The sequence below is a fragment of the Microcebus murinus genome, chromosome 15 (genome assembly GCF_040939455.1).
Source record: "Microcebus murinus isolate Inina chromosome 15, M.murinus_Inina_mat1.0, whole genome shotgun sequence".
NCBI lineage: Eukaryota > Metazoa > Chordata > Mammalia > Primates > Cheirogaleidae > Microcebus > Microcebus murinus.
The window spans coordinates 14,147,193-14,159,439 of record NC_134118.1 but is presented as its reverse complement, the minus strand read 5'-3'; the positions used below and the strand labels follow the sequence as shown (position 1 = coordinate 14,159,439).

The 12,247-nt window shown below is 47.1% G+C and overlaps 1 long non-coding RNA gene across 1 annotated transcript; it reads right to left on the bottom strand.

Annotated features, from left to right (window-relative positions):
• Nucleotides 1–3,608: 3,608 nt before the first annotated feature.
• Nucleotides 3,609–5,294, bottom strand: LOC142876397 (uncharacterized). Its single transcript, XR_012923297.1, has 3 exons — nucleotides 5,144–5,294; nucleotides 4,200–4,262; nucleotides 3,609–4,042 (listed from the first exon to the last, which is right to left on the bottom strand). It is a non-coding gene; the product is annotated as an uncharacterized LOC142876397 (long non-coding RNA).
• Nucleotides 5,295–12,247: the final 6,953 nt, after the last annotated feature.

Here is a 12,247-nt window from a genome sequence, read left to right as displayed (position 1 = left end):
CATTTTGAAGTAGCTTCTTTATAAGTGCTTCTGGAAAAGGGAGGATTTCTTGCCAGCTGGCAGTGGGGCAGGAGTGTGAAGAAGTTGGGTGTTACTCTCAATGTGCCCCCATTGGCACTCGTGGTGGTGGGAGGCCTGGTCACCATGAATGTAGAAAAATCAATGAGCACTGCTTTGAGGGGCTGGTGGTCTAAAAGGGAGTGAGGCTGTGCAACCCTGGGTGGTGCAGCAGCTCTGGTGCAGTGGGGAGCTGGTTCTAGCTGGAAGGATCGGAGCGGTTTCATAAGCAGCAGCTCTCAAGCAGAGCAGTCTGAAGGTAAAGTATGTAATCAAACTATGCAGAATCTACAAAAGCAGATTTCAAATAGTGCAGAGGAAAGATAGATGGGATTCCAAAGGCTGAGAATTCTAAAAGCACCTACCACATTCAAGATGCTCTGCTAAGGGGGTAGTTTGGGCCACAGAGATATAAATGTCGAGAATTCTCCATGCACAGGCTGTCAGATGAAGAGGAGCCATGGGAACCAGCATGTTGGTGCCCATAGCTCCAATATGGGTCAACCGTTTGATGTAAATTCTTTTAAAAATAAGATGCATCTTCACGCTATAATAATAATAATAATAGCTCTCATGGTCCCTTTTTACTGTCTAGGCTCTGTTTCAAACATCTTACATATAATAGCTCCATTTAATCCTCATACAAACCCTATATCTCCGTTTTGCACAAAGAAAACTGAGGCACAAAGAGTTTAAGCCATTTACAAAAGGCCATTCAGCTCACAGGTGGTGGGGTCAAATTTTGAACGTGAGCTGGGATGTGAACCAGCCATTCAGCCTTCATCTTCTGTGTTCATGATGACTGTTCTACAAGCAGCTACACTGAGTGAGCATTTACTAGTACTATGTTCCAGGTCTGTGCAGATCATACTTACACGTATGATCTCATTTGCCATGTATGTGAGGCTCTGAGGTTGCTACTATAATTAATCCCTTTAATAGATGAGAAGACTGAGCATTAAAGAGCTTAGGGGCTTGCTCAAGCTAAAAAGTAGAAACTGGCAGAGCCAGGATTTGAACCCAGGAGAAAGATCCTGGAATGAGCCAGCGCTCCTAGGCACTAGTATGGAAATTCACAATCCAGAAGGAAGGGGAGATGGACCCATGGCATCCAGCAGTGGATTAACTCTAAGTGCCTTCATAGTTCTTTTTGGAGCCCCGCACAAACAAGAGAATATTGAAAAGATGGTCTGAAAATATTCGAGGAAGTTAGCAGGAACTGAGAGTTTCAACTAAAAGGAAACTGGTGACAGGAATTTATAAATGTCCTGATTATCTGAAAACAGAGAGATGGGACTTATTTTTCAGAGCTTCCAAGGTAAGAATGAGAAGGGATTTTCCAACAGTAAACTCATAAATGGAATGGAGTAGTGAGCCCTCACCCCACCCACCTCAGTACCAAGGCAAAGACAGGGAAAAAAACGTCAGAAAGTTTAGAGAGGGGAATTCTGTCGGATGCAGAGTTGGCTGACGTTGCCACTAAGGTCACTCTCCTCTATTAGCTTATTGAATCTTAATCATCTTCAAACACACTCAGTGCCTCTTAAAAAAATTAATATATGACAGAATCAAGACACAGGAAGTTCATTAAAAGCTGTTTATCCACGTTCTATTATATTAACTAGTATTTGTATGTTTTCTCAATTCTTGGGTGCATGGGGTTCATACCGATGCCCCCAAGAAATAAAAGTGCCTTCAGTATTTTAAAAGGTAGACTGGACTATGTTACTTGTCATTTACGGTGGAGAGTGTTTTCCAGCATTCCAATTCTTTTGAAAAGCTGTGCTCTGTAAATGATAACTAATGGCTCATTTTTAACCAGAATGTATGATTAACCAGGATAACTCATCCCCTAACCATAACCAATAGCGAATGTTCCAGAACAGTGTCCACATGGGAGGATTGAACTGGGCAGTATAAGAGGCAGTTTCCCAGTGGGAACCCAGAGACAGTGACCCCCTGCTCGTTTCCTTCCCCGGCCAAGCCTGAGTCCCAGGGAATATTATTTATACTGCGTCTGTCTGGTTTATTCAGCTGTTTCAGGGGTAAGACTGTCACCACTTGGAAGTTGGAGTGTCCAGAGAGCAACTAGTGCTCAGCAGTGGTGGGTGAGCTCCCAAAGCACAAAAGATCTGTTCTTGCTCATGACCGTCTGCTGGGCTAGATGGGAATACTAAGAGAGAGGTGATAGAAATGCCAGCTTCAAAGGTCATCCCCACCAACCCCAGCAAGGCTGCCCGAATAGAAATCTTCCAAGGGACAAGAGTTTGTGCGGGTCATTAAAGCGTCTGACTCCCACCGGCAGCACTGAGAGGCCGCATGCCCACAGCCTCGGCTGCGTACTTCACAGCCCTGCCTCCCTGCCTGTCCCTCCTGTCGAGCTGCTGTAATCATTGATAATAACATTGAGGATTCATCTTGTTAGGGCTGGCCGGCTTCGAAGCTCTCAGCCTGGCACCCATGTCCTGTGTGCAGAGGGACGGTGAGCAGGACCGGCTGCCTGGATTGGGAACAGAGCTGGGCTCTGGCCTCCCTGGCCTTCCCTGTACTTCCGTGCTGTCACTGCCTTGTGGCTGGGGCTGTTCTCCCCTGGTCATACCCCCACCCCCACCACCCCGTGCCGGTGCCCGTGGGCTGCTCCCAGGCTTCGCCGAGGGCTCTGCTTGCACCTGCCGTGTGCTCAGGGGAAAGCACATGAGACCGGTGACGGTGACGGAAGGCTGTCTTCTGTTCTCTGGTCTGCACTCTCTGGGTGGTCCCAAGGCCTCAGGGCTTGTTTCCTCAGCTGCAACTGCAGGGCAGTAACCACCCTGGGCTGCAAGGTGGAGAAAAGGAGTGTGGAAGGAAAAATAGGCACGAAGTCTTCTGTGAACTGGGAAACACGCCGCGGCATAAAATAGGGACATGCAAACTTACAGGGGAAGGACATTCTGACACAGGCTACAGCATGGATGAACCTGGAGGACATTATGCTCAGTGAAATAAGCCAGTCACAGAAAGACAAATACAGTAGTCCCCCCTTATCCTGGGGGTTACATTCCAAGATCCCCAGTGAATGCCTGAAACTGCAGGCGGGACCCAACTCTATACACACGGTGGTTTCTCCTGCACGTGCACACTGCACGGTGTGGAGACGCTGGACACGGTGCGGATTCACATCCCGGGCAGGATGGCTGAGCAGGATAGTGCTCGGTTTCATCATTACTCAGAATGGGGAGCCATTTAAAATCTATGAATTATTTATTTCTGGAATTTCCCATTTAATACTTTCAAACTTCAGTTGACCACGAGTAACTGAAACCGCGGAAAGCGAAACTGCAGATAAGGGGGACAAATGTACTCTGTGGCCTCACGGCACGAAGTCCCTAGAGTAGTCGAACTCTTAGAGCCGGGAAGTGGAATGGCGGCGGCTGCCAGAGGCCGGGAGCAGGGAGGATGTGGAGTTGTCATTTAACGGGTACAGAGTTCCGTTTACAAGATGAAAAGAGTTCTGGAGAATGGTTAACATGATGTGAATCGATTTAGTGCTACTAAATGACACACCTAAAAACTAGTGAAGATAGTAAATTTTATGTTTATGTAAACATTATCACAATGACAAAAAATAAAATAGGAGTTACATGCCTTGCACATCCACCTGCTCCAAGAGGCTATTTTATTTTGGAGTTTTGCAGAGACTTTTGTATGGTACACTGTCAATAAATGTTGATGGAATTGAAACACTCTCTGGGTCCCCGTTTCTCTCCAGGAGGGCACCGGCAAAGGAAAGGCCTCCAGCCAGCAAGAGGACTTTGATTGGACAGTAAGGTCCCCGGCCCCATCACCTTTCATATACTTGGAATGATCCTCCTCTGATGAAGGGGACCCCACGCAATCAGACCAGAGAGCCGGGCAGCAGTCACTCAGCCCGGAGCCTTTCTGCCTCTACTGCTGTCGCCTCCACGCTCCTCACTCAGCAAACAGACCATAGGTAGACGTTCCTTGCCTACGCCAGAGAGCAGGAGAGAAAAGAAATGCCTATACCACGTGAGGCACCTCCCTTTGTGGTCTTCCTCCCTCCCCTCCTCTCAGCAGACCCCCCTCCCCAATTCCCAGAGAACATAAAAACCGACACATGCCCACCCCCTAAGTTACCAACTCACCTGCAATGAACTGTCCCAGCCCACGGGACCTTCTGTTACTCGTGGGGTCAAGGGGGACCTTGCCTGAAAGAGATGGGCGAGAGAAAGGAACGAGACCAAGCAAAGGGTTGTCAAGGTCTACTTTATTTAGATTTTTAGTAGGTTTTATAAGCATATAGAAACAAGGAAGTAGAAACAAAAAATGCAGTGGGGTGACGGTGAGTCTTGGGTTTGGGCTAATTAGCCCCAATCAGTATCTTATCACCCTGGAGCATTTTGGAACGCATTCTTTTCGGAGCTATAGCTGGAGGGTGGGGTCGAGGCCTGTGGGTAGGACAAGTCATAGGGGAGTTGAGGGTCTTTGAGGGTCCTTGCCTCTAACAATGAGCCTTTCCTTGGGTCTCCAGGGACTCAAAATGGCTTTTATCAAGGTCAACCAAGGTCAACCATGCCCTTGTTTCTGAACCCAGTAACCCCCTTCTACTTTCTGAACTTTTCTTTCCTTAGTTTTTATAACAGCCTGTCTGGTTTTCCTTTTAGTTCTCAGACTGCGTATACTCAGCCCTGATTCATCTGCCCAGCCTTCGAGAATTTCTCTTCCTCGTCTTCCTTCTCTTCTCACTCCATGCCTGGGTGATTATACTTCCTTTCATGGCCTTTACCATCGCTTTGCTAATGAATCTCCACCCTAGATTCCCCTCTGAACCCTAGATCTTTACATCTAAATGACTATTGGTGTCTCCCTTTAACAACCTCTCAATGCTTCTTTCCTCCTCCAAACCTACCTACCCCAATCCTGCAGGCATTTCCAGGAATACCATTGCCATCCTCCAGGTACAGCAGCCAAAACCAAGAAGTCATCCATAGCCTTCCCTCCCTTACCCCCATCTAAGCCCTATTGTTTAATATCTCCCTGATATTTTTGGAATGCACTGACTCCCTTCTGCCATTTCCAATAGCCTCACCTGCTCCAGCTGTAGCCCCACGTCTGGGGCAGGGTCTGCCCAGCAGACGGCTGCGGCACCCTGGGTGGGTACTTGAGAATTCCTGTTTACAAAGGTTCTTGCCAGAGTTAAGGAAGCCGACAAGAATGCAGAGCCACCCTGGTGCTAGCAAGTGTGGGGAGCTTTAGGTGCTTGGACCTGAAGGGCACTCTTATTATATTAATATATAACCTGCAGAGAAAGCCATGGCTGGGAGGAAGGCCTGCAGCAGGGGAACATGGCCATTGCCAATCTGCAGCCTGGGTAGGGAGGAACTGGAGAACAGATACCCCAATTTCTCTCTCCTCCCACCTTCCCATCTCCTGTCCCCGCCTCCTACAAGCTGAGCCTATCTGGAAACCGGAGGGCAGAAGAGAGGGTTGATGCAGTCTAAAAAATACCAGCCTACTGGGGCTGAGAGCAGAATGGAGAAAGGTAGCAAGTGGGTCTGCAGGGTGAATGGAGAGTACCCAGCACCCATCTTCCCTAATTAAGCTTCCCACTGCAGCTTAAGTGACTTCTCTATAGCACACATCTGATTCTGTCATCCCTTTTCCTAAAAGTATTTAATGGCTCCATATTACTCCAGGATGATATTTAAACCTCTTAGTACCATCTCTGAATGACATGCCTGCCTAAATCTCCAGGCCGGCACCCACCATCCCCATCACTGCTTGTACCCCCGACCCCAACGGCTCTTCCTCTCTCTGCTCCAGTTGTTCTGAGTAATGGGCAATGCCACCTCCGGTCTCTGCACCCCTTTCCCAGCCGATTCCTTCCATCGGTCAGTTCTTACTTTAGCTGGGGCTTCTTCCAGGTAGTCTTCCCTAACCACCCACGGTGGGGTTAAACATCCCTCCTGTGACTCAACTTTCTCTCCTCACCCCTATTATCCACACTGTACTCACTCCTCAAAGGCTATTGTTTTGCCTATTTCCTGTCCATTTCCCCCCATAGATGGAAACATGCCAAAAGCCAGGACTGAGTCTCATCTGCTGGGACAGCCCCAGCACCTAGCACAGAGCCCGGCACATAGACACTCAGAATGTGTGTGCTGAATGAATGAATAAATGAGCCTCACAAAACCCTTGTGATACTGCTATTCTCCTCTCATTTTTATAACTGAGGACTCTGCGGTCTGGAGATGTTTAGTGATTTGTCCAAAGCCACAAAGCTGGTTCCAGACAAAGTTCAGATTAAAGACCTCATATTTTCTGATTCTTTGACAGGTGTCTGTTCTACCTCCCTGGGCTGCCAGCCAGTGATGCCCCTGATCTGCCAGGAAAAGGCACTGCTGCTCTGCCCCAATATGCCCAGAAGTCTAGGTTCCATCGCGTACAGATATATTAAATATATGCTTCCCCGCGAAGCATGTGAGGTGCTCTCTTGAACTCCAAGTTTCCTCCTTTCTGCTGGTTTCTCTGGCAACAAGGCAAAAAGCAAGAACTAATATGGGAAACGGTGGCAGACAGAGAAGGAAAGTCTGAAGGCCAAGTGCTTTTGCTGGGCAGACCAGAGAAAGAGAGAGACTGAGTCACTGCAGCCCAGTCCCCCATGTTCGGCCGCGCCCAGGACGGCTTCCCACATGGGCCTGCCCGGCGGAGACATCCCATTCCCTTTGCAGCAGACGGGCTTCTGCTTCCTCCCCCCGCCGAGCGAGAATGTTTAATAGAGCGATCGCAGGCTTTCGTCCAAAGGAACAAACAGCCGGCAAGGCCGGCTTTCAAAACACTAGTAGGATGTCAACACGGGAGCCTCGCAGAAATTCTTCTTGAAGAGTACTTAAGTCAATAATACCAGGAAAAATGGCGAGTGCGCGCAGCGACCTGAAGTGGCCAAGCCCTGTGAATAGGAAGCCCTGCACTCTGCGCTCACCAAATGGGGGAGGAGGGGGCGCTTCAGGTACTTGAGAAGTGCACAAAAGCCTTCAGTACTCCCCTTCAAAGGAAAAAGGGTCATTATATGCATTTTATAAATAGGGGTGCAGAGAGAGGCTTGAGTGTTTTGCCCCAGTGCAGAGCACAAGGAGGCAGGAGAGCCCGGGCAGAGCTCTGACTCTGACCCTGCTCTTCTCTGGGGAGGGTCTCCCTGGCCAAGGCAGTGGGCAGCTGGTTGCAGGGCTTTGTCCCAAGCACCCCATTTTCCCAAGAAAATTCCCAGGTGTAAGGGCTTCCAAAAAGGAGCAGCATGAATACGTAAGTCCTTTTTGATGTGAGGCAAAGTGAAAAACATATTAAAAAGTTAATGAATGAAGGCAGCAGCCAAAGCTCAGGGCTTGGGCAGTGGAGGGGAGGCAGCTCTCGATGTGCAAGCCCTGGGAGGCCGCTGCTCCAGAAGGAAGACGGAGACTCAGGTTGCACTCTTCTTGCCTGGGGCATCTCCGAGGACTTCACATATGGAGGCTTTTTTTAAAGATGAAATTTTAAAGCAAACTGTACTTAGACCTTTAACAAACAGAGCGCTCTTAATGGAAGGAGCTCCGTAAGAACAGGATGCTGCTGTAAGTACCTCGAGGGTGGGAGTCGGGTCTTATATATTTGGGTCCCAGTGCCCAACAGAGCGAGAGTGGGAGGGAGGGTGGAAAGACAGGAAGATTTTCTTTCTCCTCCTTTTCCCCTCTTAGCAAAGACTGTAAGACAGCAGAGCCCTGGCTGCCCACAAACCCTCCCCTGCATCCAGTGCTACCAGCTGAAGACACTATTGTTCTCGGATCACTGTCCACCCCACATCCCTCCTTATCACTGCCTTGCCTGAGAGGCTGAATCCCAGGACAGGGTCGCCTGCATCCCTTGTCCTGGCTTTCCCATGGGCCAATGGGCTGGATTGACCTGGCTGCCTCCCTCCACTGCACTCACAGGCTCTGATAACATCATCCTCACCTTTGGCCCTGCAGGCCTCGGGCTAGTAATGGCTCCCTGTGTAGGGACCCTACCCAGCTCCTATAAGCCCGCCACTCCTCTGCCAGCTGCATCCTTCATGAAACTCACTTCTGTTAAACCCTTTGGGGTGGGTCTTGGATTTCCTATCAAGACCCTGACTGATAAGGACAGCTCCCCTTAACTTCTCTGAGAAGTGACGTTTTGCCTCTGAAATGAGGATGAGAACACTTAACGGTACTTGGCAAGGTTTTCACAAAGCATGCTGGAGATGACCTCTGTTGAGTATCCAATATGTGCCTGGCACTATACGATGCATTTTATATGCATTTACATGCATGAATTCCCCCTCTTTGCCTTTTATGACAAGCAAGCAATACCTTGCCCCTGGACTTCCTAACAGAGAAAAGGACAAGGATGATATTTTAGCTCATCACCAGGGTCTAGCCTCCCAGAGCTACAGGATCTGGCAGCTGGGATGGAATATGAAGATGTTTGTATTATCTCACAGCTGGAAAAGAAGCCCATGGGTGTTCTCCATGGCATGACACAGGCCTGGTTAACAATTGCCAGGCCCTACCAGCCAAGGGTAAAACTGCGAGCATGCATAGTGTTTCCTGATTGAGCAAGGATGGTGGCTGTGGTCAGCTGGGCTTGGGATCTCTTCTTCAAGGCCATGTTGCTTTTACTAAGCTTAGGGCTCTGGGGTCATGGGTCAACTATCTCTAAATCAATAGAGCAAAGCATTTTGATCACTAATAATCATTGCAAAGGGTTAGTTAATTCTCCAGAAAAAAAAATCCAACTCAGTCTTTCCATCCTGTCATTTGGACTCACCATGTGTCACCATGGGGGTGCTGAGCTGGGTAGAAAACAAACACGAAGCGTGGCCAGCGTCCTGCAGGAGCTTGGAGTGAGACTGTGAAGCTGGGCAAAGAGTACCTTGTGTTGTGACTCAACAGCTCCCCACGTGTACGAAAGCTCACATGGAACAGTTCGTGCGTGCCATGGCAGATCACCAGAGGGTGACATCAAAGTGGAGAAAAGTGGTTGCAGTTGTATTCATGGAAACGGAAGAAGAGGGGAACTCAGGACGTGATTTTCCAAGGTCACTACCGTCCTGATCTGAAACTCATTTGCACGGCCCACATTAGAGGGTACAGCCTTAGAGTGGATTTATTCTTAGTCTGATTGCTGTTTATTGCTTTCATACAGTCGTCCTTCTGGCAGTTGCCTTGTCAACCTGTTCGGGCCCCATGTTCATTTTTGAGCAGCTCAACTCTAGTTATTTTCCCATGCCGCCTATATTTGCTATATGTTTTACTCTCCTAATTGTTGTTATAACTATAATTTACTAAGTTCAGTTTACAAAGAACAGTTAATCGCTTATGGGGAAATGTATCCCACGGCTTTTTCATGTTTCATCCAACCCATTATTCAGGACTCTGTGATCTTCTGTCATGCTTCCGGGTATTGTAAACACTGAGACTTTGCAAAAGGAAACTAACGAAAAGCAGAGAAAATTATGGGATTGCATTTTTTTGTTTTGTTTGAAAACATCCAATATGTAGGGGTTCTTAAAAGTCATATTTTTATATAGTTAACCTTTTAGGCAGGGAAGTACATTTTTATTAATTTCTGAACTAATGGAACATTAAATAGTTACACAGATCTGATGAGATTGGGAATAGCCACAAAAGTTCCTTTCATTCATCCAACAAATTTTATTGTGCATCTACTAGGTGCTTGTCACTGTTTTGGGCATCAGGGATAAAACAGTGAATGAAGTGAAGTCCCCGCTGTCTTGACAATTAGAGCCTAGTGGAAGGAGAGAAAGAATGAGCACGTCTATGGTAAGTCAGGTAGTGATACATGCTACGAAGAAAAAACAAGGCAGGGCAGGGATGCAAAGAGGGTCTAGGTGCTGTATTAGCTAATGTGGTCGGGGAAGGCCTGCTTTGGTCAAGTGAGAGGGTCAGGGATGGGCATTTCTGGAGTCAGTGACCGAGGTAAAGGGAACAGCCAGGACAAAGGCCGAGAAACAGCAGGGGCTTGGTAGGCTGGGAGGGAGGAAAGCCAGGAGGCCAGTGTGCCTGGATTGGAGGGGGGCGTGGAGCTTAGTGATAGGAGATGGGGTCAGGATGAATCACACAGGATCCCACATGGGAAGAACTTTCCGTGTTGTTCAGCATGAGCTGGGAGTCTCGTTCTGGGCAGATTCTGAGCAGCACACAATACAATCTAGGTTCCAGAAGATTCACGTTGGCCACTGTGTGGAGAACAGACTGCAGGGTGCCAGGGCGGAAGCAGAGGGTCCAGGCATGAGCTGATGGACCGTCAACTCAGTGTGATAGACATGGGATGTTTAGCATCTTCTTTTCTTGACTCACATAAGCTGTGTTTGGTTTTTGTTTTGTTTTCTTTTTGTTTGTTTGTTTTTTCATCCTTGGTGGAAATAAAGTGTCATATTCCATAGCTAACCACAAAATACAGACTTTCTTAAACAGAACATAATGTTGAATAAAATTATGTTACCAATATATTCTTTTCATCTCTTTCACTCTAATTTGAAGAACGAAATATAGGATTCCTTCTTTTTTTTAAAAAAAAACTTTTTTTGCATAAGAATCTTCCCTAGCAGTTAGTCTTGAATTTTCAAGAGATTGGTACAACATCAGATTAGGAATGGAGGACTCAGCTTTGTTAAACGCTCTTTCCTTCTAGTAAAACTGTGTTTAATCACTTCTGAACTGCTCATATCATACTTTCAGAAGTTATCCTTAAAAAAGGAATGCTTGTAATGCTAATTTTCAGGAATTGAGTCATATTCCAAATTAGTTTCTGAAAGTGTTCAACTCTATTAATGTAAGATCATTACTCAATTTCCACTTTAAAGTCAACACACACACAAAGAGAAAACAAACTGTGACATTGTTATACATTGCATTACTTGTCTATACTGTTCAGTGCCTGTCCTCAGGGACCAGTTTCTGCAGAGCAATTATACTTCCCCTCCTGCCAAGATCAGGCTTGACCATGTGATTTGCTTTGGCCAACGAAGTGTGAATCAACTCGGCTTGTACCACCCTTGAGCAGAAGCTTTCACAGCTAACACATGGTCACGCCATCAAACTTTCCCTGTGCCAAGAGGCTGACACAGGCTCAGATAGAGGCTGCTCCTTCAGCCTCGGTTCTGGAATCTAAACAACGCAGAGCAGAGCCCAGATGTTCTGAAAACTGTGACTTGAGAGAAAAAGACCTTGTTTTTGTTAAGACATTGAGAACTGGGGGCTATCTGCTACTGCAATATGACTAAACCTGAGCTGACTGAGAGACGTATACCTGTATTTTACCTATTTTTTTGCAAACAGGTGGAGCCTTAGAGTGGGATCTGTTGCTTTCTTACAAGACATGATAGCCAGATTTGGACCGACCTAAAAGGACCTGGACCTGGAGAAAATTTTATTGTCATTTGGAAGACTTCTTAAAAGTCTCAAGTGGTCTCTGTGTTCTCTCCAGCTTATACTTCTAGGATGTTCTAATTTAGAAAATCTCTAAGGTGAAATTTCATTTGGACCTTCCCCTTTAATATCTTAATCTGGGGGGTAAGGTACAGAATATTTCCCAGTCCTCCTGAAAATAGTAAGCTCGATTTTGAATAAAGCCCCATTCACAGAGTGGTGAAGAGAGACCTCCCTCCAAAATGCTGCATCCTCCAGCAGACTGTGTGCTGTGGGGAGACAGGCTGCTATCACCCCAACTTGCCTCCCAGACCCTGGGTTGAGTGTCATTAAGGTCCACAATAACATCATTTCAGGGAGTGTCCTGAAGTTTCTCAGAGATCATCCTATATGTGAATATGTATCAAATAATTTGTAATTTCCCAGCTTAAAAGTCCTTGGCAGTTTACCAATGCACTTAACAATAAATGCCTAAACCCCTGAACATGACCTTGTGGGTTTGTAAGCACGAACTTGCCCCTGCCTAGTGCTCTTCTCCACTGCCTGCCTCTTCCTCCATTAACTCTCCCTTCTCCATTCCTACTGGTCATTTTTCGGTTTCCTGGAATACATGAAAAATTTTTTTCCCAGGTAAGAGACTGCAATTATTCTTTCTTTCTCCTGGAACATTCCTGACTCTTCACCTGTTTTATTTTCCAAAGCATGAAAGACCCTGCGTGAACAGTAGGGGCTCCCCTGAGAAAGGGTGC